The 24,979-nt window shown below is 37.8% G+C and overlaps 1 long non-coding RNA gene across 1 annotated transcript; it reads left to right on the top strand.

Annotated features, from left to right (window-relative positions):
* The first annotated feature begins 669 nt into the window (after positions 1–669).
* Positions 670–24,698, top strand: LOC112652308 (uncharacterized). Its single transcript, XR_003131351.3, has 3 exons — positions 670–877; positions 1,556–1,596; positions 24,533–24,698. It is a non-coding gene; the product is annotated as an uncharacterized LOC112652308 (long non-coding RNA).
* The last annotated feature ends 281 nt before the right edge of the window (positions 24,699–24,979 follow it).

Genomic DNA, 24,979 nt, shown 5'->3' on the forward strand with positions numbered 1-24,979 from the left:
GGTCAGCACCCAGGGCCCCGATCAGCACCCAGGGCCCGCCAGCACCGAGGGCCCGGCCAGCACCCAGGGCCCGGTCAGCACCCAGGGCCCGGTCAGCACCCAGGGCCCGGCCAGCACCGAGGGCCCGGCCAGCACCCAGAGCCCGGTCAGCACCCAGGGCCCGGCCAGCACCCAGGGCCCGGCCAGCACCGAGGGCCCGGCCAGCACCGAGGGCCCGGTCAGCACCCAGGGCCCGGTCAGCACCCAGGGCCCCGGCCAGCACCAAGGGCCCGGCCAGCACCGAGGGCCCGGCCAGCACCCAGAGCCCGGTCAGCACCCAGGGCCCGGTCAGCACCCAGGGCCCGGCCAGCACCCAGGGCCCGGTCAGCACCGAGGGCCCGGCCAGCACCCAGGGCCCGGTCAGCACCGAGGGCCCGGCCAGCACCGAGGGCCCGGCCAGCACCCAGGGCCCGGCCAGCACCGAGGCCCCAGCCAGCACCGAGGGCCCAGTCAGCACCGAGGGCCCGGCCAGCACCAAGGGCCCGGCCAGCACCCAGGGCCCAATCAGCACCCAGGGCCCCGATCAGCACCCAGGACCCGGCCAGCACCCAGGGCCCCGATTAGCACCCAGGGCCCAGCCAGCACCCAGGGCCCCGATCAGCACCCAGGGCCCGGCCAGCACCCAGGGCCCGGCCTACACCCAGGGCCCAGCCAGCACCCAGGGCCCGGCCAGCACCCAGGGCCTGATCACCCAGGGCCCGGTCAGCACCCAGGGCCCGGCCAGCACCCAGGGCCGCGTGCCTCCGCGGTTTTAGGAGCGCTGTGCCCACGCACACACATCACCTGACACCCATTTACCTGTCGGGGCCCCGAAGACTTGGAGTTCGACTGCCACCAGGTAAAGTTATTTGTCACTAGAGACTTAGTCCTTGACATCTGTTGCACCTCCCAACTTTCTCGCCTCCATCCAAAATTCACTCCGCCCCAGCAGCCCCTCCCAGTACTGGCCAAGGGTGAAGTCGCCGCCGCGGCACCTGCCAGATGCTTTTCACACGTTTAGAAGAATTTTTCTCTAAAAAGGAAATATCTGCAAGATACCAGAGGATCTTTTAAAGACGATACTTAGGATACGTTGCCCTTTTGTAAACATACAAAAGGGGGAGATAGTAAGCATCCTTAGTATGCCAGGTATACTTTGGTTCCACAAAGTAAGCCAAAATTCTGCTTATTGGGGGGGGGGGGTGGTGGTGATACTGTGAAAGAGTAGTCAATGCCAGTTTTTCTAGCTCTCCAGCGCTCTGCAGGGACTGGATTTGGGCCATATGAGAATAATTTCTACTGTTAGATCAATATGGAAATGGAGAGAGAAACTTGATAAGCTATTCCCAGCCTGGTGAGTTAGGAGTTAAACTTTAGAGCTGACACCCCAGCATTTGGTAATCCTCCCACCTCATACAGTACTTGGCTGCAAAATCTGTGAAGTAGCCTCCTTCCGGAAGTCAGGTTTTCTTGTAATACCATAATTGGTTGAGTATGTATAATGGCGAATTTAACAACTAAGTCCCTTGATTTTCAGAACAAATGGCACCCACATGCTTGCTGTTGACCTTCTAAATTGTGAGTAAGATATGCCAGGTTGCCATAAGCCATGGGGTGTTCAAATGACTCCCCGCGGGCCCCCCCACCCTTGTTTGCAATGCTATCTACTCTGTAATGAAATGACAAGACCGAATTATATCAGAGAAGAACACCCACAGATACACCCTAAATCATGCAAATGAACATTTTGAAATTCAGTGGTAATTTAGGAAGGTGGTCTCCAGTACACTTCCTTTCCTTATACAGGCAGAGCTAACGATTCTGTTTTAAGACAAAACTCCAATTGTTCTTGAAACTAGCGAATCACAAATCAACTGCTGCTAGTAAAATGAAGGTAAAGTAGTTACACGTTGGAGAAAAAAGATTTTAGAATTCACAAATAATTATAGAAATAACCAATATGTTATGTTATAATCATATGGAAAGAGTGTAGGTTGTAAAAATTACAAACACTGAAAATTCACTTGGTCACTAGGTCTTTACACACTAAAACTCAAAGTATGGCTGTTTGAATAGTCATGATACAGAGTTCTATCTTCAGATAAATCATTATAAGCTCAACCAGTTGAAAGTTAGAAAAAGAAGCAAAAGCAAGTGACGTATTCACCTACTAAAATTAACTTTGTGTAGTTTGAAATAAGTGCATAAAGTACAAGAAAAATATTTTTAACTTGATTCTGGTAGTTAACTAATTAATCTGGAAAATTAATTAAATTAGGGAACAATGAGAAATTTTAGGTATCATCAATAATTTCTTATATGTACTTAAAGTGAATAATTATGTATTCAAGTTTCAGTCTTTTGATGTAGGATGAAAGCTATACCTTTAAGAATACACCTATTGATAGGAATTTCCTCTGGTTTTTCTCCCATGAGCCACACCCACAATATTGACCAAGATTTCCAGTTTCAGCTGGTTGAAAGGATATAGGAATTTAAATACTTTAGTGAAGCAAAAAGCATGCTAAAAATCCTTTTAGATTTCCATGGTTTGACAATTTTTTCCAAATATCTTGTTTTCCTCTAATTTAACATCATTTTTTAGTCATTTTTTTTCTTTATTGGGTTGTTCCAAAGCATTTAACTTAATATTCTTACAAATATCTCTCTTCTGTTTCCCATTCATATGTCATTGATTTACATAAATATTTAATTAAATTACGTCATTAAAATAATAAGTACAACTGGCATAAAATGTTTGGGAGAAACAAAGCTAAACTCAGCAAGTGAGAGCTGTAGTACATAAATATGTGAGAGTAGCATTCAGGCGCTACAGGACACCCACTTATCTTTTACAGAAGAAATGAAGAATGCTTGTTATTCCATAAAATTCATTAAGCAAAAGTCAAGTGAAACTTAATTTTTAGTAGGTGAAATTTTTGTGGGCAACAATGTGTCATGAAAATGTACCAGTATACTGCAATACATTTTATGGGAATTTATAAATGTTTCCATTAACTTTTTATTATGAAGTCTTGATAGTCCAGGTCATAATTTCTGCCCATGAGTAGGAAAAAAAAATTCAACTAATAGAAGCAAACCCAGAAAGATATTTATTGTTCAAGTTCAGAAATCTATAATGTTAAGATTCTGAACCAGAATGCTGAGATGCTCCTAGCCTGTCTTCATAGTCTTCAGATGCTGTTGCAGCACCAGGGATCTGAGTTTTAAATTTTTCTTTATCACCAGGTATATGTCATGCCCTTTATATCTGACATTTTCATCTGTTTTCTATTTTTACTAGAAATTTCCACTACTTTGCAAGCCCCTCTTCCTTTTGTAGAAAGATTATCTTTTCCATCTTATTATTTACTAGATGGAAAATATTAAATATTCTATTTTAAGACTTTTGAGTCTTAAATGTTTTAAAAGTCTTATGTTTTAAAAACAAACATAATTAATATTCATAGTCAGATTTAGTATTTTATAATATCTAGAATATATCAATATCTATGACCTCTCCCAGAACATACCAATAACTTTAGAAAGTTTTTACTTCCTTCATTTGTTCTTCATTTTTGTCACAATCAATACTTGAATAAAATGAATAGTAAGTTTGAATAATTTCTTTGTTCACTGTTGATTCTCACATGGCATTACTCCCTCCTGGAGTCATTTAGCTTCTTTCTGGAGTATATTTTCTAGTCTTTTAGCAGTTATTTATTTAATGCCTAAAACGTACCATTTTTATTTCTCAAAAGCTTAAAGTACACTCTAGAACCTAACATAACACCTGGCATGTTGAAAGTGCTCATTATATGTTTGTCAAAAGTGAGAGTGAATGAATGAATGAACAACTTCTGTCCTATGCATGTTGTATAGGACATGCCTTGTATTGTAACACAAAGTCTGCATGGTAGGCATTGTCTCCACTTACGACGAAGGAGAGACTGTGCTTCAGAGAGGTTAATGAAACTTGCCCAAAGTCACATCACTCTTAAGTTTTAAGATTTGGATTCAATTCTATGCCTATCCAACATCAAATTGCATATTTTTTCAATTTCTTGGGTTCTTGAACCCAGGAAAGATCTCACAGCAGAAGAAGGAATTTTGAGATTCATGAAAGTGACACACTTATGGATTCAAATATCCTAGGAGAGACCTTTGTCTCCTTTCTTTTGCCATTCCCTTGTTTGCTTTCTTTTAATGTTTCCCCCTCCTTTGGCTACCATTACCACTGGAAGTGACAAGCCTAGACCTAAATTAGTAGAATTAATATAATTAATATAATCGGTGGTGGAAAAAACTGAATGAAAGAAGAGAACAGGAATCAAAGGGGAAACTGGAAAGGAAGAAGCAGAGAATACATGGACTTATAAATATTATAAATATTATTGTCAAAAGAAGCATCTCAGATTCAAACACTGCTTTGTAGAAAGTTTCTAACAAATATGAAAGATAGTGTCTTCAGATGTTTGCAGAAGTTTTTCTTAAAAGTATTTTATATGTGATATTTTTGTTGTCACAATTTCTCTTGAGATTGAAAAATAATTAGATGAATGCACTAAAATAACCTTCGTAGAAATCAATATTATTTTCAGATCTCAAGCTTATTAGAAATACTGTCCTGAACTGACCATCTTGCTATGATTCACTATTCTAAAATCCAATCTTTAAAAATTCTAGAAATGTTGGATTTACTGCACACTATATTGAAGTTTCATACACTTGGAAAATTAATTTTATGTTATTTAGGAGAAACGTTTTCAAGTGACTACACTGCTTAAATTGCAGTCGGAATAAAAATAGGGCAAAAGCAAAAACACAAATGAAAAGATATATTTTTGAGATGCTGAAGTTGTGGTTAGGTCATAGAAACAATTAAAAAAAAAACTGAGAGCTCAGATCTTTTTGTCTTAACATCCACCAATATAACCTGTTTCAAGTTATATATGCTCTCTGAGATAAAATGTGAATTGTTTCCAAAAAAATTATGGCTTTGATTTTTCCCAACATAGAAATTAAAATAAATGCTTTATACATTCAACTTGAGAGCTAGAAAGAGGAAAAATATTTTCTTATGAAACAGGAAGAAATAGGGATGCCCGGGTGGCACAGCGGTTGAGTGTCTGTCTTTGGCTCAGGGCGTGATCCCTGGGTTGCGGGATCAAGTCCTGCATGGGGCTCCCTCTGGGAAGCCTGCTTCTCCCTCTGCATGTGCCTCTGCCTCTCTCTGTCTCTCATGAATAAATAAATAAAATCTTAAAAAAATGAAACAGGAAGAAATAATTCATAAATATAATAGCAGAAATTAATTTGAGCTAACCGAAAAGAAAAAAACAATTGAATTAAGTCATAATTATCTCAGGTGTGTCTGCTCAGGGTCTATAAGAAGCCTACTTGGTCATAATATGAAGTCTAAGAAATTTGATACAAAGTCTAAGAAACTATGTCTCTGCCTTATTTCAGTTTACCAATACCTGCCACTTAAATTATAGGAGATTTGGGTCTTTTAACTAAAGGCTACTTTTAAAAATAAGAATGACATAGGTATCTGTGATTTGGAATGTACCAGTAGGCTACCCATTTCTCAAACTGTATCCTTATTGGGGATTGTATTTGGCTGCACCAACAGAAGCCCAACTACACTGGTTAAATGGAATTCCCTAGAAACAGATTCATGGATGGAGAGTTGCATTTGGAAGGTTAACTAGAAAATCCTCTCAGGACATATATCTGTAAAAAAGTGGGGAAGGCAAGGTTGGGCAGAGAAGATGCAGATCTACAAGGTTACAAGTGAGGGCTTAGCCAGTCCCACAGCAAGTTTTGGAGCTGCATCATTTTTCAAAGTTGCCCCAAATTAAGGCTTGGGCTTTTGTGTCCCTACATCCAAGAGTCATTGCCTATGAGCCATCCCCTTTGAGGTGACAATTTTGAGCACAGAAATCCCTATAGCTGATATCTGTTCCAGTGAGGGACACATCTATGAGTCATCAGTAGCTGTACTGTTCAGCCAATGAGGATAGGTCTGTCACCCTGAAGAAGGACAGAGGGCTGAATGCCACCATATGCGCTGCAAGAGTGTCCTTTCACTGCTCAGATCCACTTGCACTTATAGCATGTTTGCCCATCTGGGAACAGCTTCTCCAGGATGCTGGTTGCTCTCATTTCCAGGGGAAATATAAAAAGAGAGTCAGGGTGGGAACTACACCTCAAGACTGTGATTGATCTCCAATCAGTAATAATGCTTATCATTCCCCTCCTCAACCACTCAGTCTAGAGTCCCTCACCTCAGCCAGCACTTTTGCTGCTGGGGTGATCCACATCCTCATCCTTGAGGAATCTGAACGCAGGGTTACCATGCCCTTTCGTAGGTCATGACTGCTGTTCTTGACTGTTCACTGTTAAAACTGGACATGGGAGCACCAAGAGACACCTCAGTGGATTAACTGAGCACCAAATAGTCTTCCCTGGCCCCCATCCATGCCTAGCTAGGACTGATTATTTGGCTAACCTAACTTATAAGGACTTGCTTGAGATATGAGGGACAAAATAAACTATGGAGTTGGGTGCACTATTGAGTCATTAAAGAGAAATAATGAGAGGTGTAGGATGACAAATCAAAATTCAAGGTAAAATGCAAAAGCCAGAGGAGAGGGTGTCCTGGCAACATTTAATAAAACCCATAATCTTTTGCAGATGAAAAAACATAGTAAAAGAACAGGCTCAGGACTTAGTTGTTAGAGTAGCAGAGTTTCATGGAAGACTGATCTCTCAGTCTAGCAGGTCCCTCATGTCAAGGTCAGGATTCTAATCAGGAAAAAGTGGAACACGGAGACTTGGGATGGGGACATCTGGATAGATGCATTGAGAAATGAAAATTCCCAAATATCCTTTATGGGAGGGTAGACCTGTATAAACACCCGATTCCATCTTATACAAAAATACTGGGCCCATTGCTTAAGGTTGTACATAGGCCTCAGATAAGGCAGGAGACTTACAAGACAATGCCTGTCCCCTCAAGATCTACCTCTACAGCCTCTCTTGGTGACCAAGCCAATAACAAGAATAAAATCCCAGCCTAGTCCAATTTGAGGTAAAGGAATAGAGGGGCTTTATATTGAAGTTGCTATGGTATCTGGATAACATATCTTGGGAGGAGCTTGGATATTATGCAATAAGCTGTATCTTGAGCGTTTTAGATCAAGGGAGTAAAACATTAAGCTGTATAAGGAAGCACCAATTAAAATGGGACAATTTTGTCATAATGCAGTATTTAACACCCAAGCAAAGACTTTAAGAGTTAGAATAAACACTTCACTAGCATGGTTCTTGGAAGCTTGAGAAACCTAAGGGTCACCATAAATGAAATATAAAGGGCAGAACTACTGTGTTAGATGTTGGAGAAATGGATAAAAATGTCCAGAAAGTAGATATTCTTGAGTACATATATTACATAAGGCTATAAAACCCTTCAACCAAATAATTTCTGTAAAGGACCAGAGGAAATCTCATTTAGTAAATGGGTAAGGCAGTTGGTGGTGAGAGGGACCTCTGCATTACTGGGAAGCTCAGTGGTGGTGTCCTTTGTAGAACAGGGGCCAAAGGTATTAGATGCTATTACAGAACTAAATTTGCAAAGCAATAGAGGCCTGATGATGGTATTTAACCATCAGAAGCAAAGTGAATGCAATTATGGCAATGAGAGGCAAGATTGAACTGTAGTCAGGAATGGCCCCAACTATGGAGAAGCATGAGGATAGTTAAAAATACAGGATCTTCCTAACGGCATGGTGCAAAGGCAGTTAACACAGGTATTGCTTAATTTACATAATGACAAGTAATTGAGGAGGAATGTTTAGAAGGTTGAGAAAAAAAAAAAAAAAAAAAAAAAAGCTGCCTGATGAAAAAGTCACAATCCCTAGCCCAGTTTCCAAATCTGACCTAGTTTCCAGACCTAGAATCCAATGACTCAAGGAGACATCAGATCCCTCTGAGGAAAGACCCTGAAACACCAGGGCCTATGGCATTTACTTAGGTAAACATAAATTGGGGAAAGAATGATAGATTGTTTCAAAAATTATTGGATATGGGGTGTCAACTGATGCTGATACCCAGATACCAGATGTTGGTACCCATTACCAACATCATTACCTGTAAGCTAGCTCATGGAGTAGCTGAAATTCATAGTGGGTCCACTGGATCCACAGAATCATTTGACCATTTGGTAGGCATTTCCTTGAAAGCTGTAGCAATATTGAAATGGACTAAAAAAAAAAAAGAAATGGACAGAACAGGAAGTTCATAGAACCCCCACATTTGTTCCTTGATCTGTGGTGCAAGAATTATTCTAGTGGTGAAGGCTAAGTGGAAATGTCTGAAATTGGCCCACTCCAACAAAGCTAATACATTTTTTAAATTACCATATTCTGAGGAGAGTAGTAGATATCAATCTCACCCTTGAAGACTTAAATGATAGTCCCATCATATCCATTTAATACATAAGTCTGGTCCTTACAAAACCACATGGATCATGACAGATGAAAATGGATGAATAAAAGCTTAGCAAAGAAACCTCAGTTTTGTTATGCTGAATGTGATATCTTTTTCTATTTTTAATTTTTTGGGGAGAAGCTCCATAGTGTTTTCCACAGTGGCTGCACCAGTGTACACATTCCCACCAATAGTACTGAGGGGTCCTTTTTATCCACATCCTTGCCAATACTTGTTATTTCTTGTCTTTTTGAGTCTAGCCATTCTCACAGGTGTAAGATGGTAGTTCATTGTGGTTTTGATTTGCATTTCCCTGATAATTAGTGATGTCAAGCATCTTTTCATGTGTTTGTTGGCCATCTGTATGTCTTCTTTGGAAAAATGTCCATTCCAGTATTCTGCACATCTTTAATTGGATTATTTATAGTTTTTTGGTGTAGAGTTGCAGAAGTTCTTAATATATTTTGGATATTAACCCTTTATTCAATATACCATTTGTTATATCTTTTCCCATTCAGTAGGCTGCCTTTTCACTTTGTTGATGGTTTCCTTCTCTTAGCAAAAGCTTTTTATTTTTTTTAAAGATTTATTTATTTATTTATTTATTTATTTATTTATTTATTTATTTGAGAGAGAGAGAGAGAGAGAGAGAAAGGCAGAGACACAGGCAGAGGGAGAAGCCGGCTCCATGCCGGGAGCCTGACACGGGACTCAATCCCGGGACTTCAGGTCACGCCCTGGGCCAAAGACAGGTGCTGAACCGCTGAGCCACCCAGAGATCCCCAAAAGCTTATTTTTATATGGTCCCATTAGTTTGTTTTTGCTTTTGTTTTCTTTTACTGGAGGACACATATCTAGAAAAATGTTGTTATGGCTGATGTCAAAGAAATTACTGCCTATGTTCTCTTCTAGATGTTTTATGGTTTCAGGTCTCACATTTAGGTCTTTGATCCATTTTGAGTTCATTTTTGTCTGTTGTGTAAGAAAGTGATCTAGTTTCATTATGTTGCATGTAACGGTTCAATTTTTCCAGCGTTGTCTATTGAAGAGACTGTCTTTTCCCCATTGTATATTTTTTCCTCCTTTGTCATTGATTAATTGGCCATATAAGCATGGGTTTATTTCTAGGCTTTCTGTTCTATTGCATTGATCTATGTGTCTGTTTTTGTGCCAGTGTCATACTGTTCTGATTACTATAGCTTTGTAGTATGTCTTGAAATCTGGGATTATGATTCCTCCAGCCTTGTTTTTCTTTCTCAAGATTGCTATGGCTATTTGGGGCCTTTCATGGTTCCATACAAATTTTAAGACTATTTGTTCTAGTTGAGTGAAAAATTCTGTTGGTATTCTGATAGGGATTGCATTGAATCTGTAGATTGCTTTGTGTAGTATAGCCGTTTTAACAATATTGGTTCTTCCAACCTATAAGCACAAATATTTGTTCATTTGTTTGTATCATCTTTAATTTTTTTCATCAATGTTTTATATTTTTTGGAGTATAGGTCTTTTACCTCCCTGGTTAAGTTTATTACTAGATATTTTATTCTTTTTTTGTATAATTGCAAGTGGAATTGTTTTCTTCATCTCTCTTTCTGCTACTTTGTGATTAGTGATAAAAGACAGTTGATTTCTGGGTATTAATTTTGTTGTATGCTGCTACTTTACCAAATTCATTTATTACTTCAAATAGATTTTGATGGAGTCTTTAGAGTTTTCTGTGTGATAGTATAATATTATCTGCAAATAGTGGCAGTTTAAATGTGATACCTTGACAAGAGCAAATTTACAGTTTTGGCATGTGGTATGCAGCTGTTGACCCAGCAAATTTGCTCTTTTCCATTCCTACCAGAAAGAGGATCAGAAGCAGTTTGTGCTCATGTGAGATGAACGAGAGTATACACCCATGGTCTTACCCTAGGGCTTTGCTAAACTTTCATACCTTCTATATTAATATAGTTCAAAGGGATCCAATTGCTGGAATGTTCTGCAGAACATTCCACAGATGCATTATATCAGTGACATTATGTTCATCAGACCAAGACCTACCGAGACCTACAAGATTATACACAAGACCCAGAAGATATATAGTAAATAAACCTACCATATCAATGAATTTTTAGGGTTCAGTGGTCTAGGATCTATCACTCAACATGATGTGAGGATAAGAAATGCAGCCTCACATCATTTTACAGTATTTCTACCATGCACATATAACAGATATAAATAACTTCTAAAGCATAGAAAAGAATAAAATATAGTCTAATAATTAGAAGTCAGTGAGGTCTTAGTACTTACTACCTTTTTTTAAAAAAATCTATTTATTCATGAGAGACACAGAGAGAGAGAGAGAGGCAGAGACACAGGCAGAGGGAGAAGCAGGCTCCATGCAGGGAGCCCGGCATGGGACTCGATCCCGGGTCTCCAGGATCAGGCCCTGGGCTGAAGGCGGCGCTAAACTGCTGAGCCATGTAGGCAGCCCACTACCTTTGTTTTGAATATAAATTACTTAATTCTAAGTTTATATGTTAATTTTTTAAATATTTTATTGTTATGTAACTTCTACAATCAAGATGGAGCTCAAACTTAACAGTCCAAGATCAAGAGTTTCATTTTCTACCAACTGAGCCAGCAAGGCACCCCATAAGTTAATTTTTCTTAATGACTACAATTTAACACAATTTTAAATGTGCTTGCAAAATTCCTGAAACTTTAACAATCAGCTCCTGTGAGTTGGTTCATTTTGACCTTGAATCATTGGCAGAGAGAGAATATTTTACTCCTCTTCTTCATTTACCTTCATTTACATTACTTACTACCCAAGGTAAAAAGCATGAAAGATTTCCATAGAATGGAAAATGCTCTCATAAGTCTAAAGAGCTCATCCTCTTGGAGCTAGCCCATGCCACAAAGACTCAGGTGGCATACTTTCACCAAGCCATCTTCTTTTGTGCTCCACTCGTCTTGACACATACTTCTTTGATCTTTATTGCACGCAAGTTTTGAAATTTTTTTTTAATTTCTGGAAAATGCATTTACTATTGAAATATGAACATATTCTGTGTTTACATTGTCAAACATTCAGATGACAATTCTGTGAAGTAAATGCCTCCAGAACTGAAATGGAAAACATCCAAAGCAATTGCAAATTACTCCAATTTCCTGCACTCTTAAAAAATTAAGACAAGTAAGGGAAAGAATCATAAGGATGTAGCAGGTAACAGGCAATGAGGGCCCATGCCCTGGGTCTGCACTTGAGAGGACCCCACTCAAGCATGCAGTTGTGCTCCTCTCACTGAGCAGAGTCTATAGGACCAAGGGAGGTGGCCACCAGAGTTCATGCCTTCCTCTTACAGACCACATTGCATGCTCAAATGGCCTTGAGCTTGTTTCAGAACCTGTGCAGGGCTTATCTTCAGATTCTTGCCTCTGAGGTGAACCACTTCTGCACCCCTGGAGCAGACAGGTAGCTAAGAGGCTACTGGTTGCCTGGTGGGGAGGAATTGGGATAGAAGATGAACTTACAACTTACTGTCCAAATGTATACACGCAAGGTCCTTCACAGTGTGAAACAGACCAAGGAGGGAAGAGAAGTCTCAGACCATAGGCCAGGCCTCCATTTGTAGTCTTGCCAGGGCCATCAAATGTTAGAGGTGAGCCTGGGGAAGAATACTCCAAATAGATTGATCAGCAAGTAGAGCTGTTTCTCATCCTTGGTGTTGATCTTCTTAGTAACAACATAGAAGTCACCGTTGTCTTCTCTTGACCCCATAGGTTAGCAATCTTTTCTATATCTATGACTACTGAAGAAAGATGGTATACCACCACAACAAACCCTAACCCTCCCCACCCTGGCTCCTGTCAATCTTCCTGGAGTTCACATTCAGAATTTTTCTTTAAAGATTTTTTAAAATGTATTCATTTGACAGAGAGAGAGAAGCAGAGTCCCCTCTGAGCAGGGAAGCCCACACGGGGCTGGATCCCAGGACCCCAGGATCACAAGCTGAGCTGAAGGCAGACACTTAACAGATGGAGCCACCTGGGTACCCCTAGAATTGTTTTTTAAATCAAGCCTCACTTCCTGGGTTTATTACCTAAGAGACTTCTGACTTGCACGTTCTCATGATTAATTAGTTGTTTAGTTTGGGCCCCTCCTAGGTTCCAACAGTGCTCCATGTTCAGGCTTCCTCCATATTCCTAATGAAGCCTGATTCCTTTGGAAATTGTCAATCCGAGCTTATGCTGATTTAGTGTTTGTGATTGTAATCAGTCAGTTCCGGGGCACATATGAACCTTGTCACTGTGCATGGCTCCACACTGACTCTGCAAGGACCCCCCGTGGGCATCGGCAACTGCTGCTTCTGGTCAAGAAAGATCTGATTTCAGAGTCACTGCCATCTAGTGTTGGGCCTATCACTGTTGTTAAAAAAAAAAAAAAAAAAACATGCTCTAGTGTCTCATCACCATGTTTCATGCTCAGCTTTCTGGGGCCACCAATTCGTTGATAAAAGCCAAAGAATCAAGACATTTTGCTAATCTGCTGCCAAGTGCCTTAATTTTTATCTTGTTTGAAGTCAGTGAGATGAGCCCGAGAAATTTCTTTTTTTTTTTTTTTTTTTTTAAATTTTATTTATTTATGATAGTCACATAGAGAGAGAGAGAGAGAGAGAGAGGCAGAGACACAGGCAGAGGGAGAAGCAGGCTCCATGCACCAGGAGCCCGATGTGGGATTCGATCCCGGGTCTCCAGGATCGCGCCCTGGGCCAAAGGCAGGCGCCAAACCGCTGCGCCACCCAGGGATCCCCTGAGAAATTTCTTATTTAATCTCACCTTCCCTAGAAAACTTGCAAGGCTCAGGAAGGGAAGTGATGTTAAAAAAAAAAAAAAAAAAAAAGTTAAGAAAATCTAAAGAGGCATTAAATTCTAAGCCATGACCATCTTTTTGAGAGTAGACTTACTTTCCATGTGAATATACAGATGAATATAAATAATTTGTTTATTATATGTATACACATATGTATAGTATATATAATACATATGCATGTATAGTCGTGTGTATGAACATATTAGAGAGCAATGAAAAAGAGTGGCATGGAATACAGAAGAGAGGCCCTTTGGGGGGAACCAGAGTATGACACATTTATATTCTTTCCTAACAAAAAGTGAATGTCTCAAAAATGAAAGCAGTCTATGCAAGCAGAGCTCTTTAGATGTCTCCTCCCACTGCTCTCACAATTGCCCTATCTATAGTGAACTTTGTGAACCACTGGGTGCCCATCCTATGGACAGGATTCCCCTGCTGTCTAATTTGTAGTGTTCAAGTCCCCAGAATGCTTTTCACTGGAGTCTTTCTTATGGTCAATTCTTAAGGAATTAATTCAGCTTTATTTTATTTTATTTTATTTTATTATTCTATTCTATTCTATTCTATTCTATTCTATTCTATTTATTTTTCAGCTTAATTTTAATACCACACAGGAACAGTTGTGCACTCTCACTAGCTTATTTTAAATCATCTTCTAAATGAGGAAATTCTCTGTAGGACCTTTCTGCTGCTAACTGCTTCCCAGTTGTAATCATCTTTGAAGGGAAACATCTGCTGTTGCCTTCAGGGTTAGTACCTCGTTTTGTTTTGTTTTTTTGTTTTTTTTTTTTCTAGTCTTTCACAGCCCTGATATCCCTCTCCTTTATTGGGTAGAGGTTGTGTTGGTGAGGTAGATGGTGATACCTTTTACCCTGCTGAGAATAAAACTCACGTAATTTAATCAATGAACAGTCAGTATTGATTCACTTCATAGATTTCTGCTGACATAGTTCATAATCATTTGTAAGCATTTTGCTTACATTCTCTTTTCTTCGTTGTTTTAAATAGAAGTTTCAAGTGAAGAGTAACCAAGTCTTTCCCCTTGTTATTTTAAAATCTAAGAAAAATAAACTTGAGAAACTATATAACTTCATTATCCATGACTGCCAAATGGTAGGATCTTGAAAACTGTGTGTAGTATTGTCTTAGAATAGCTAATGTGGAAACAAACCATGGTTATAAAATTCACATTTTGCTGATAGTTTATAGAATCAAATTACAAAAGGGGAATGTTTGTAGTCATTGCTCTTAATGGTTTGAATTGTTGCAATTAAAGACCAATGAATTTCAAAGCTATTACATATAGACTATTTTATATATTTCTTCAAAAACATTAAGGAAAAATAAAGTATTTTAGAAAGAGGCAGGAAGATATATATAAAACATACTGTGTATCTTCAAATTTAAGTCATTTTCTTCACCATTTAAACCTTCTTTTAAGTAATGCTGCTTTATATATAATACACACACACACATATATATACTCCTACAGATTTGAATTACTCATAATCTTTGGTTCCTGATATACTCTCACCATGGATCTTTGTATGGTCCCCCCCTTGGTACCAATGTATGAATATATTTTTAATAATACTAGGCCTGTGTATTCCTACATCCATCATGAGAACTAGAATTTTAACAATAATTTATGTATCCCTACGATTCCCCCTCATCCTGTTCCCCTTCAGCTTTCAAAGTAACTATTACCCTGAATCCCTTGCATATCATTCCCTTGCTTTTAAAAAATAAAGTTTTGATGTGTAATGTATAGAATTGATGAACCACTGTGTGTTGTGCACCTGAAGCTAATATAACATGGTTTGTTAATTACACCTCAATTAAAAAAAAAAAACGTTTTGGGGCACATGGGTGGTTAAGTCAGTTAAGCATCCAACTCTTGGTTTTGGCTGAGGTCAAAATCTCAGGTGGTGGCAGCCTGGGTGGCTCAGTGGCTTCAGCCCAGGGCCTGATCCAGGATTGAGTCCCACATCAGGCTCCCTGCATGGAGCCTGCTTCTGTCTCTGCCTCTCTCTCTCTCTGTGTGTGTCTCTCATGAATTTAAAAAAAAAAAAGTCTCAGGTGGTGAGATTGAGCCCCAGATCAGGCTCTGTGCCCAGCAGGGAGTCAGCTTGAAGACTCTCTCCCTCTGCCTGTGCTTTCTCTCTCTCTCTCTCTAAAAATAAATAATAGTTTTTTTTTTACATTTTTAAAAATAAATACTGAAGGTTTATTTTATAGGTATTCCTTTAAAATATTGTTTGTTTTTGTTGTTTTTAAGTTTTAAAAAGTATGTCATACTGTATATAATATTCTGGACCTTTTCTTACTAAATATTACATATTATATGAACATCCATCCATACTGTTAGTTGTAGATGGAACTTTTTTCTATGTTTTGACTCTTTTAAAGCTTTTTTCTTAATTTTTAAACTTCATATTCTTATAAATTGTATATTATTGAAAATATGATTATCAAATTCAAATGAAGCTGGCTTAAGATGATAGCTCCTGTTATGCTTTCCACTCTGAATGGAAAGACAAAGACAAATATCCTTAATAAAGCAGTTTTGCCTCAACTATTAACTAATTAATTAATACTAAGGTTTTTCAATTATTCAAAAACATGAAATAAATTTTTGAATGTATTTGAAGGATTATATCATTACCAGTATAGTTTAGCTTTCTACTAAATTATTTTAACCAAAGCATGAAACCAAAATCTTTAAACATCATGAGCCAGGGGAGAAAATGAAATATAAATGCCAACCATGCCCACCTTATTGCTATACCTATCCTACAGTTGGTACAAATAGCTATAGCTGGTGCAGGTGGTAAGAGGCTCTTTGTTGTGTAAACAGTGAGTGGTCAACTTCCAAATGGCATCTGGAAATCTAAATACTGCCATCTTTCTGTATGCATGACTTTGATAGGCCTTCCCTCAGTGATGCTCAGCTTGACTATGGGACATACTTTGGCCAATGGGAAGTACAAATTTCACTCAAATAGATATTTGAAAAAAGTACTTGCACATTTCCTTTTCTTCTCTTGGAAACCTGTCTCTGCCATGAGAACTGATCATGATAGCCCACCTGCCTACCTATAACCTGGTGAGAAAAAAATATAGCTATTGTTTTAAGTCACTACATTTTGGAGGGCTTTTTGTTGTTGTTTTGTCCTTGGTGTTTGTAATTTCTAACTGCATGCCCCTTAAAGTGGTCTTTTTAGGATTATCAGTCTGGAAGTTGCTGGGCAGTAGTTGCTTTCTCTCTCAAACTCTACCCCTGCTCCTTAAAGAAATATTTCAGCATTGTTTTCCAGACTTTGGGGCCAACGTCTTCTCATTTATTTTTCCTACCCACAGTTCTCTGTCTACTTTTCCATCATAGCTTCTTAATCCTTCTACTCCCCTCTCCTAGTCAATTCTCCTTATTAATTTCTTAAACAGATCTTGATGGGACATTATAACCAGACACAAATGATTAACTACCAAAAAGCTGGTTTGTCTTTCTTTGAAGTCAATGAGAGATGCTTACTTTTCAAAATCTCCCAGAAGTGAAGAAAGAGCTTTGGTGTTGAGATGGGAGTTAGAGGGGTGGGGGAAATATTGAGGCTCTTTGAATGCTCAGATCCCTCTAATGAAAAGAATAAGAAAAACAAAAAAGATAAATAACCAAATTAGATAAGTTGAATATTTTCTATCCTTCTATACAAGTACTCTTTGAAGGTAGATGTAGTCTAAATTTCATGTTAATCATTGATTCATATCTTAAAGGACTTTATCCTCCTCTGAATCTCCCTTATATATGCTTACAAATGCTCAGATAGTATGTCACGTGTGTCACAACCATCCTATCACATTAACTACTTAGAATTTGACCCAGTCTCTCTGATTCCACTCACTCCTCCATGTCCATGTATGAAGTTATTTGAGGGTGCTTTAATTTTGAAACTATTGTGGGAAGCACAGAAAGAATTCTAATGATTGTGCCAGGACTGCTATCTCCAGATTCTCTTGATATTACTAATCCCTGCTATATTTGAGCTATATGTGGCAGTCAACCTTTCCCTTGCTAATCAATTAATCGAACTAGATACCTTCAGATCACCCATCATATTAGCTCATTAAATTTCCTTTTTTTGCATGTGAATCCTCATGATATTCTTATGAAATAAGTATATTAAGTATACGAAAATTGAGGATCAGAGAGGTTAAATGATTTCCTTAGGATCACAGTGCCAGTAAGTGACAGATAGGATTTGAACCCTAGTCTCATTGATTCCAGAATCCATAGTCTTAACACTATGCAAGTAGCTTGCTTATAGCACTCTCCATGAGATTTTCAGGACTTTTTTACTGTTGATTTACATTTAAGCTTACTTTTCGGTCCAGAAAAGATCAGGAACTACAAAATAAAAGGGATAGGACCCTGTACAACATAAGAGCAGTAAGAATCAATTGACAGAGCAGATTCTCAGAAGATACAAGCTGAGGTGATTTTGAATTCCTGAAAATCTCCCCATAAAACTATGTGGAGCAAGAACAATGGCAAAACCAAAAATCCATAGACAGCATCAACCACAAAACTAGAGGCCAGCTACTCACATGAGCTTGTAGAATCAAACCACTACCTGACTGCTTTATCAGTATCTATGTAAGAAGAATTAGGGGGAAGGAAATAGGCATATAATGTTCATGAGATAGAGGAACCCCAAATCAGCAAAAGCACAATGGACCATTCTGAGAAGAGTAGCTGAAATAGAGAGCAGTTCGTTAGGTTCCACCTTAGATGCACTAGCACAGAAGTTTGTCCAGAAGAGGAGGTTGTGGTTCTGTACTAAAACAAACAACAAAACAGAGATCTCTAGGTCTATGAGCTAGGGAAGCTAATGTGGCCTACTTCTCCTGCCTCAAAGTTCAGAAAAATCCGTTTCACCTGAAGTGAAAAAGATCACAGTGGAATTCAAAACAAAGGTATTATAGCAAAAACAAAAGTGAGTGGAGAGGAACATTGTCCCTTTAGACAAAAAGCACAGCAGGTAGATACGTTAATCAGACACAGATACACTGTAATACTGCGTTTTGAAATAATTTCTTAAAAAATTTCTTAGAGACACCAATAAAATTATAGACAGTATGATAAACAACATAAATCTAAATAAGGAAAACTCCAAAATGAAGTGACTGAAGAGAAGGAAGATTTGAAGAAGCTAACAAAACTCAGGAACGAATTAGAATAATAGAAATAATTACTTCAGGGCAGCCTTGGTGGCTCAGAGGGTTAGCGCTGCCTTCAGCCCAGGGCGTGATCCTGGAGGCCCGGGATAGAGTCCCACATCAGGCTCCCTGCATGGAACCTGCTTCTCCCTCTGCCTGTGTCTCTGCCTCTCTCTCTCTCTCTCTCTCTCTCTCTGTGTGTGTGTCTCTCATGAATAAATAAATAAAAATCTTAAAAAAAAAGAAAAGAAATAATTACTTCAGAAATGAAGACTAAAAAATTAGGTGCAATACAAGAGTGAATAAACACAATGGCAACTACTTTAAGAGATCTATCATATGGAAAACTCTTCAACCAAAATGAACAGATTTAGAAGATAGGTAAATGAAATCTAACTCACATGTAAATGTGTATGTTTAAGTGTATATAATAGAAGTTGAAAGAAAAAATGTTGAATACAACAAATACTAAAAACAAAACAAAAAATCAAAAGCCATCCAAAAACTTTTTTGAAATAACAGCAAAAAATATTTAAAACTGAATTTTGAAATGACATACTTCATACCTGGGAAAACCAACACAAAACAGTTAATATCAAGATACAGTCTACTAAAATTACTACTGTTCTTTCAAGGAAAAGAAAAATGCCCTGGTCATCCAGCCAAGGGGACAAGACACCCATAAAGGTAAGAAAATGATATCATCATCATATTTTCCAACAGAAATTCTTTATTCCAGAAGACAATGAAGTATTAAATTTTTTATTTTCTTTTTCAAAATTTGTTTTAGAGAGAGACAGACAGACAGAGGGACAGTGTGAGTTGAGGAAGGAGCAGAGGGAGAGGGAGAGAGAGAATCGCAAGCAGACTCTCTACTGAGCACAGAATCCGATGAAGGGCTCCATGTTATGACCCTAGATCATGACCTGAGCTGAAACCAAGAGTCAAATGTTCAACCAGCCCCTCAGGTGACCACCAAATTTATGATTTTCAAGGAAAAAGCAAAGAACTTTACACCAATTGAAACTTTATAAAGGCCTGAAAGCTTTTAGAATAAGTAAGGACTCAGAGAATATTGTTCTCATAAACACTTCTTGAGGAATGTGCTTAGAAGTTTATTTTAGAATAAACTTCAGGTTATATAGCATGAAGTGGCTACATGCTCCAGTGGATGACAGATTCATTACAACAATCAAAATGTGAGAGTAGAGAAAGTATACAAAAAGTAGAATAAGCTCAATGATTTTTCTTACAGAAAATAAGTAATTATGTTAATGTAATTGAGAACCAGAATTTTTTTTTAATTTTTAAGATTAATAAGGTCAATCTTCAATAAATTCAGATTTATGTTATCATACTATCATTTTGTTGGTGTCTGTATGAAATTAAGAAACTTAATTAAAACTCTGTAGCTCTGTTATAGGCTGAATGTGTTCCAAAAATTCATAGGTTGGTTCAATGCACAAATTTTGGAAATATAATATTGAAGACTCAATATTATGGTATTTGGAGATGGAGTCTTTGGGAGGTAATTAGAGTTAGATTAGATCAGGGGATGGAGCCCTCATGATGAGATTTGTGGCCTTATAAGAAGAAAAAGAGACTTTCTCCCTCTCTCTTTCTATCTTTCTCTCTCCATGCACCAAGGAAAGACCATGTGAGGACATAGCAAAAAGGTAGCAGTATGCAAGCCAGGGAGAATTCTCACTAGAACTCACCGGTTATGGCACCCTGATCTCAAACTTCTAGCTTCCAGAACTTTGAGAAAATAAATTCCTGTTGTGTAAGCCACGCAGTCTGTGCTTTTTTGTTATAGCAGCCTAAGCTAAGACAACTCTAAGATAGGATCCAGATAATATTCTAATGAACTTATAATTTTATATTTTATATATATTTTTATGTAATAAAAATATACGTAATCTAAGATCCATGCATTAAATCTGCCTAGAAACAATAACAACCCAGGGCACCCAGGTGGCTCAGTAGGTTGAACATCTGCCTTTGACTCAGGTCATGATCCCAGGATCCTGAGATTAAGCCCCACATTGAGCTCCCTGGTCAATGGGTAATCTGCTTCTCTCTCTCCCTCTGTTCCTCCTCTCTGCTCCTGCTCTCACTCTCTCTCTCTCACAAATAAATAAATAAAATCTTAAAAAAAACAATGACAATCCAATGACAAAGAGAATACCTGTTATCCTGACTATTCTCTCTACTATTTTCCAAGGAACCAGATCTCCTTGAAGAAATAGCTGATTCCACATCTAAGAAAGAAAAATGCAATATGAGTTAAAGCATCTAGCCATGCCAGAAAACAAGAAGGCCATCAAGGCTACTAATTTTAAGTCTAAAACATCTGAAAACAAACTTCAAGAAGCTCTGACTGGTGACAGTAGAAATAATTTGAACATGAATAAAAATAATAGCTAGAAGACATTGATACATACATTCATTTTATTTACATTTAAATTCATACATTCATTTTCATCTTAAAAGAACCCTCATTGGTCCTGAAGGATGTTAGGGAACTGTTCATTACTTTGAAAACAAAAAAACAAAAGAAAAGAAAAAGAACAAAGCATTTATCATGTCTTCCTACACAAACATCAAGCAAATATTTAATGAGGAAAATTTTCTCTTTAAAGAAATACTCCCGGGATCCCTGGGTGGCGCAGCGGTTTAGCGCCTGCCTTTGGCCCAGGGCGCGATCCTGGAGACCCGGGATCGAATCCCACATCAGGCTCTCGGTGCATGGAGCCTGCTTCTCCCTCTGCCTATGTCTCTGCCTCTCTCTCCTTCTCTCTCTGTGACTATCATAAATAAATAAAAATTAAAAATAAATAAATAAAGAAATAAATACTCCCAGATAAGTAAATGAAGAAGAAAAGATAGAACTTTCACTCTCATTGATACTAAAAAATCCAGGTAGTGATCATCAATGGTTAGTAACAACACAGCAAGCAAGACAACCAAACATTATGTGCCCCGTGTTGAAAAAAAAAAAGACCATACCACCTGTGAAGTAGTTTGCCAAAAATAAACAAAGAATTGAATTTGAATCTTATCAACTCTCTAGTAAGAATTAACAAATTTCAGAAAAAAACAGGGGACAGGGGAGCTATGAAATGGTACTACTACAGAGATACAGTTAGCAAATCCAGACAGAACATAAAATCTGGTATCCTCGATAAAAAGACAAGGGAAGAGGAACCTCTACCAACCAATCACAATGTATGAATATCATATGGATCCAATTCAAAACTTATTATTTATAGTCTCACATGTCTCCCCTGAGGTAATAATCATAATGCAGGCAACTTGAATGAATTGGGTGTAGCAAATCAGAGAAATAAGAGGAAAAAAATCAATATTTTAAAACAATATACAGCAATATATGCTAAGAGTACCTGGCATATTATATAACTAGGTGAGCACTGATTAATATAATGAAAACTGCTAATAAATCTAGCCCTGTGTACCAGGCAGTGGTCTATACATAGTTTTTAAAAAATATCACATCTAATGCTCACAGCAACTCTATGAAACAGGTACCAGTGTCAGTTTTATTTTACAGATGAGGAAACAAGGGCACACCTGTATTAAGTAATACAGTAATTAAGTAATTCAACTGCTTGGGATGAGCTAGTTGATGATGAAGCCAGATTGGAGGTCAAAGTCAAAGGTCAAGCAGCCTGGTTGTCAGAACCTGTGCTCTTCCCCACTACATTATACTACTTTTTATAATAAATGGTAGTATGCGTTTTCTAAGGGAAGAGATGAGATCATATTTTTATTTTATATTTTCTATAGTATGGCACTTGTTGGATGTAAATGAATTTGATTCAACTCTGATCATCAGTCCCTTGTGTTCTGGCCCAAGGGAAAAGGGAAGAGAGGGACTGTCCCTTCTTTCCTCCAACTGTGGAGTTGAATGTTGGAGAACTTTCAAAACTAATGTTTAGCAAAAGAGTAAAGGTCAAAGTTAGAGTACTTTTTCCAAAACAGATTGTTAAAGAAGAAGGTGTGTTCAATAGGTCAAGAGCCAAACTGCAAGTTTCTATCTTATTTACTATTTTTCTGTGATAAAATTGTTTCATTCATCAGTAAATATGGGTTGGAATTCTTTGGAATAAATACCAGGTTGAGATATGAAGGAAAGATAGCATGCAATGCCTGCTTCAAATAATCTTCTGTTTCAAGAAGTACATTGGTATGTTTATCCAAATCTGCCTTACCTTTTACCCTGGCCACAAAACTAGGAATTCTGTTTAATTCATAAAATTCAGTATTTGGTAACTAATTGTTGCTTTTGTGTTGTTGCTATTAATCAAGATTGAATTTATATTGCCAGCAGCTGAAAGAAACCAACTGTATTTATGGAAAATAAGGAATGAAGACTCATTTTATAAGGCTTGTCCTCCCAGTAGGTGGAGCTATAATGCTAGTAGACTGGGACAAGCAATCTTGACTCTGTTTCCTCTTTCTAAATCTGAGCATAGTCATGGAACCCCTCACGCTTAGCCCAGAGATATCTTCCCCCGATATTTGTTTGATACATTGGTTCTTAGGTCTTGCTGTGAGTCAAAATTATTTAGGTTGTTTTTTAAGTTGCAGATACTTAGGCGTACCCTAGGAAATGGGTTGTTGTTGTTGTTGTTGTTGTTTTTAAAGTACTCCCATGACTCTATTTTACAGCCAAGATTAACAAGCATTGGCCTGGTAGAGGAAAGAAAACACATTCAGAAGTAAGAACATAGAGGAGCAGTGATATTATAAAATAAAAGCCTTTTATAACACCCATTTGTGATTTTCAGCATGTAATCCAACAGCACAAAACCTCAGACAATGTTTTTCATTTATAAAAGCATGGTTCTTTTCGCCTAATTTTTGGAAAGTAAGAAATTTGGTTTTATATTTTAAAAATCTCTTCCGCAGGCTGAAAAATGTGTCGTTTTTAAGAGTAACCATGTATTACCGGCAATATGTTAGTGTGGACCTTCCACTGCCCCTTGCCCTTTCCAATCAATTGAAATTTGCCAGAAGCAGCAAATGAATATAGTGATTTCTGGAAGCTCTTTTTCGTTGTCCCATAACAAGTGCTTTCTTTTTACTTGGATGGCTGTATACTAATAGTTAATATTATAAGGAAAATGGAAGTGCTTTACAGTACTTTACTTTTTTTTTTAAGATTTTATTTATTTATTCATGAGAGACACAGAGAGAGAGAGAGGCAGAGACACAGGCAGAGGGAGAAGCAGGCTCTATGCAGGGAGACTGATGTGGGACTCGATCCTGGGTCTCCAGGATAACACCCTGAGCTGAAGGCGGCACTAACCCCCTGAGCCATCCAGGCTGCCCAGAAGTACCTTACTTAAAGAAACAAAAAGAAAATGGGACTAGGTAATAAATGGGAGAAAAGATGAGTAGTTGAATACTGTATACATGGAGGAAAATCTGGAAAAAGTATGCATATATAAATATATATATATACTTATATACATATATTATGTCTTGATATAAATGATGTTTAGCAAGCAATTTACAAAAATATTAAAATACATGAATTTATTTTAAATTCTATGTAGCCAATTAATTCTCACAGAATGGATGTTTTCTTTGATTTTTGTCTAACCCTTGATTCTATAGACAAATCTATTATTCCACTTGATGAGTTGATAAGTAAGTATAGTTTGGACATGACTGAAGGATGGTATTTCATTTATGTTAATGAATAAGACACAAATAAAATGGTGAAGATGTATGTTGGAATTTCACTTGTTCATCAGTTATGTAAGAAACCTCTTGGTTGAATAAGATTGTAGTTTTGAATACAGGAAAAATATTTCCTCAACTTTTGGTGCTATTCACATTGGAACAACTACAAACACAACACACTTCTAAGTTTAGACACCATTACTAACATTTTCTCCATCATTTTCTTATGTCTAGACAATCAACAAAACAATAAACCAAGACCTGATTTGCATTTGCCAACGTCTGCCATGGAAATACTTCCACCACAGTCAATTTTAATCTCACTTTTGGGAAGAAATGCACAGTAGCATACCTTACATAGTGTTTCTACCATACTGATACAATAGATGTAAGTAACCTCATGAGCATAGATAATAATAAAATATAATGAAATAATTAAATAGTGATGAATTTTAAGTATTTATTACCTCTGTTTTTAATTTAATTGATTTAATGACATTTATATGATTTAATTTTTAGCATCAGCAGCTTATAAAATTCTAGAAAATTTAACAATCAGCTTTCACAAGCTAGTATAAGCCATCAGTATACCATTGTAATTATTAAATAAATAAATGAGGAAATTTTTAAAAAGGGAAATTCAGTGTTAAAGTATTCAATCAGTACATACTTTGGAAATCT

This window comes from Canis lupus, chromosome 13 (assembly GCF_003254725.2).
Source record: "Canis lupus dingo isolate Sandy chromosome 13, ASM325472v2, whole genome shotgun sequence".
Lineage (NCBI taxonomy): Eukaryota > Metazoa > Chordata > Mammalia > Carnivora > Canidae > Canis > Canis lupus.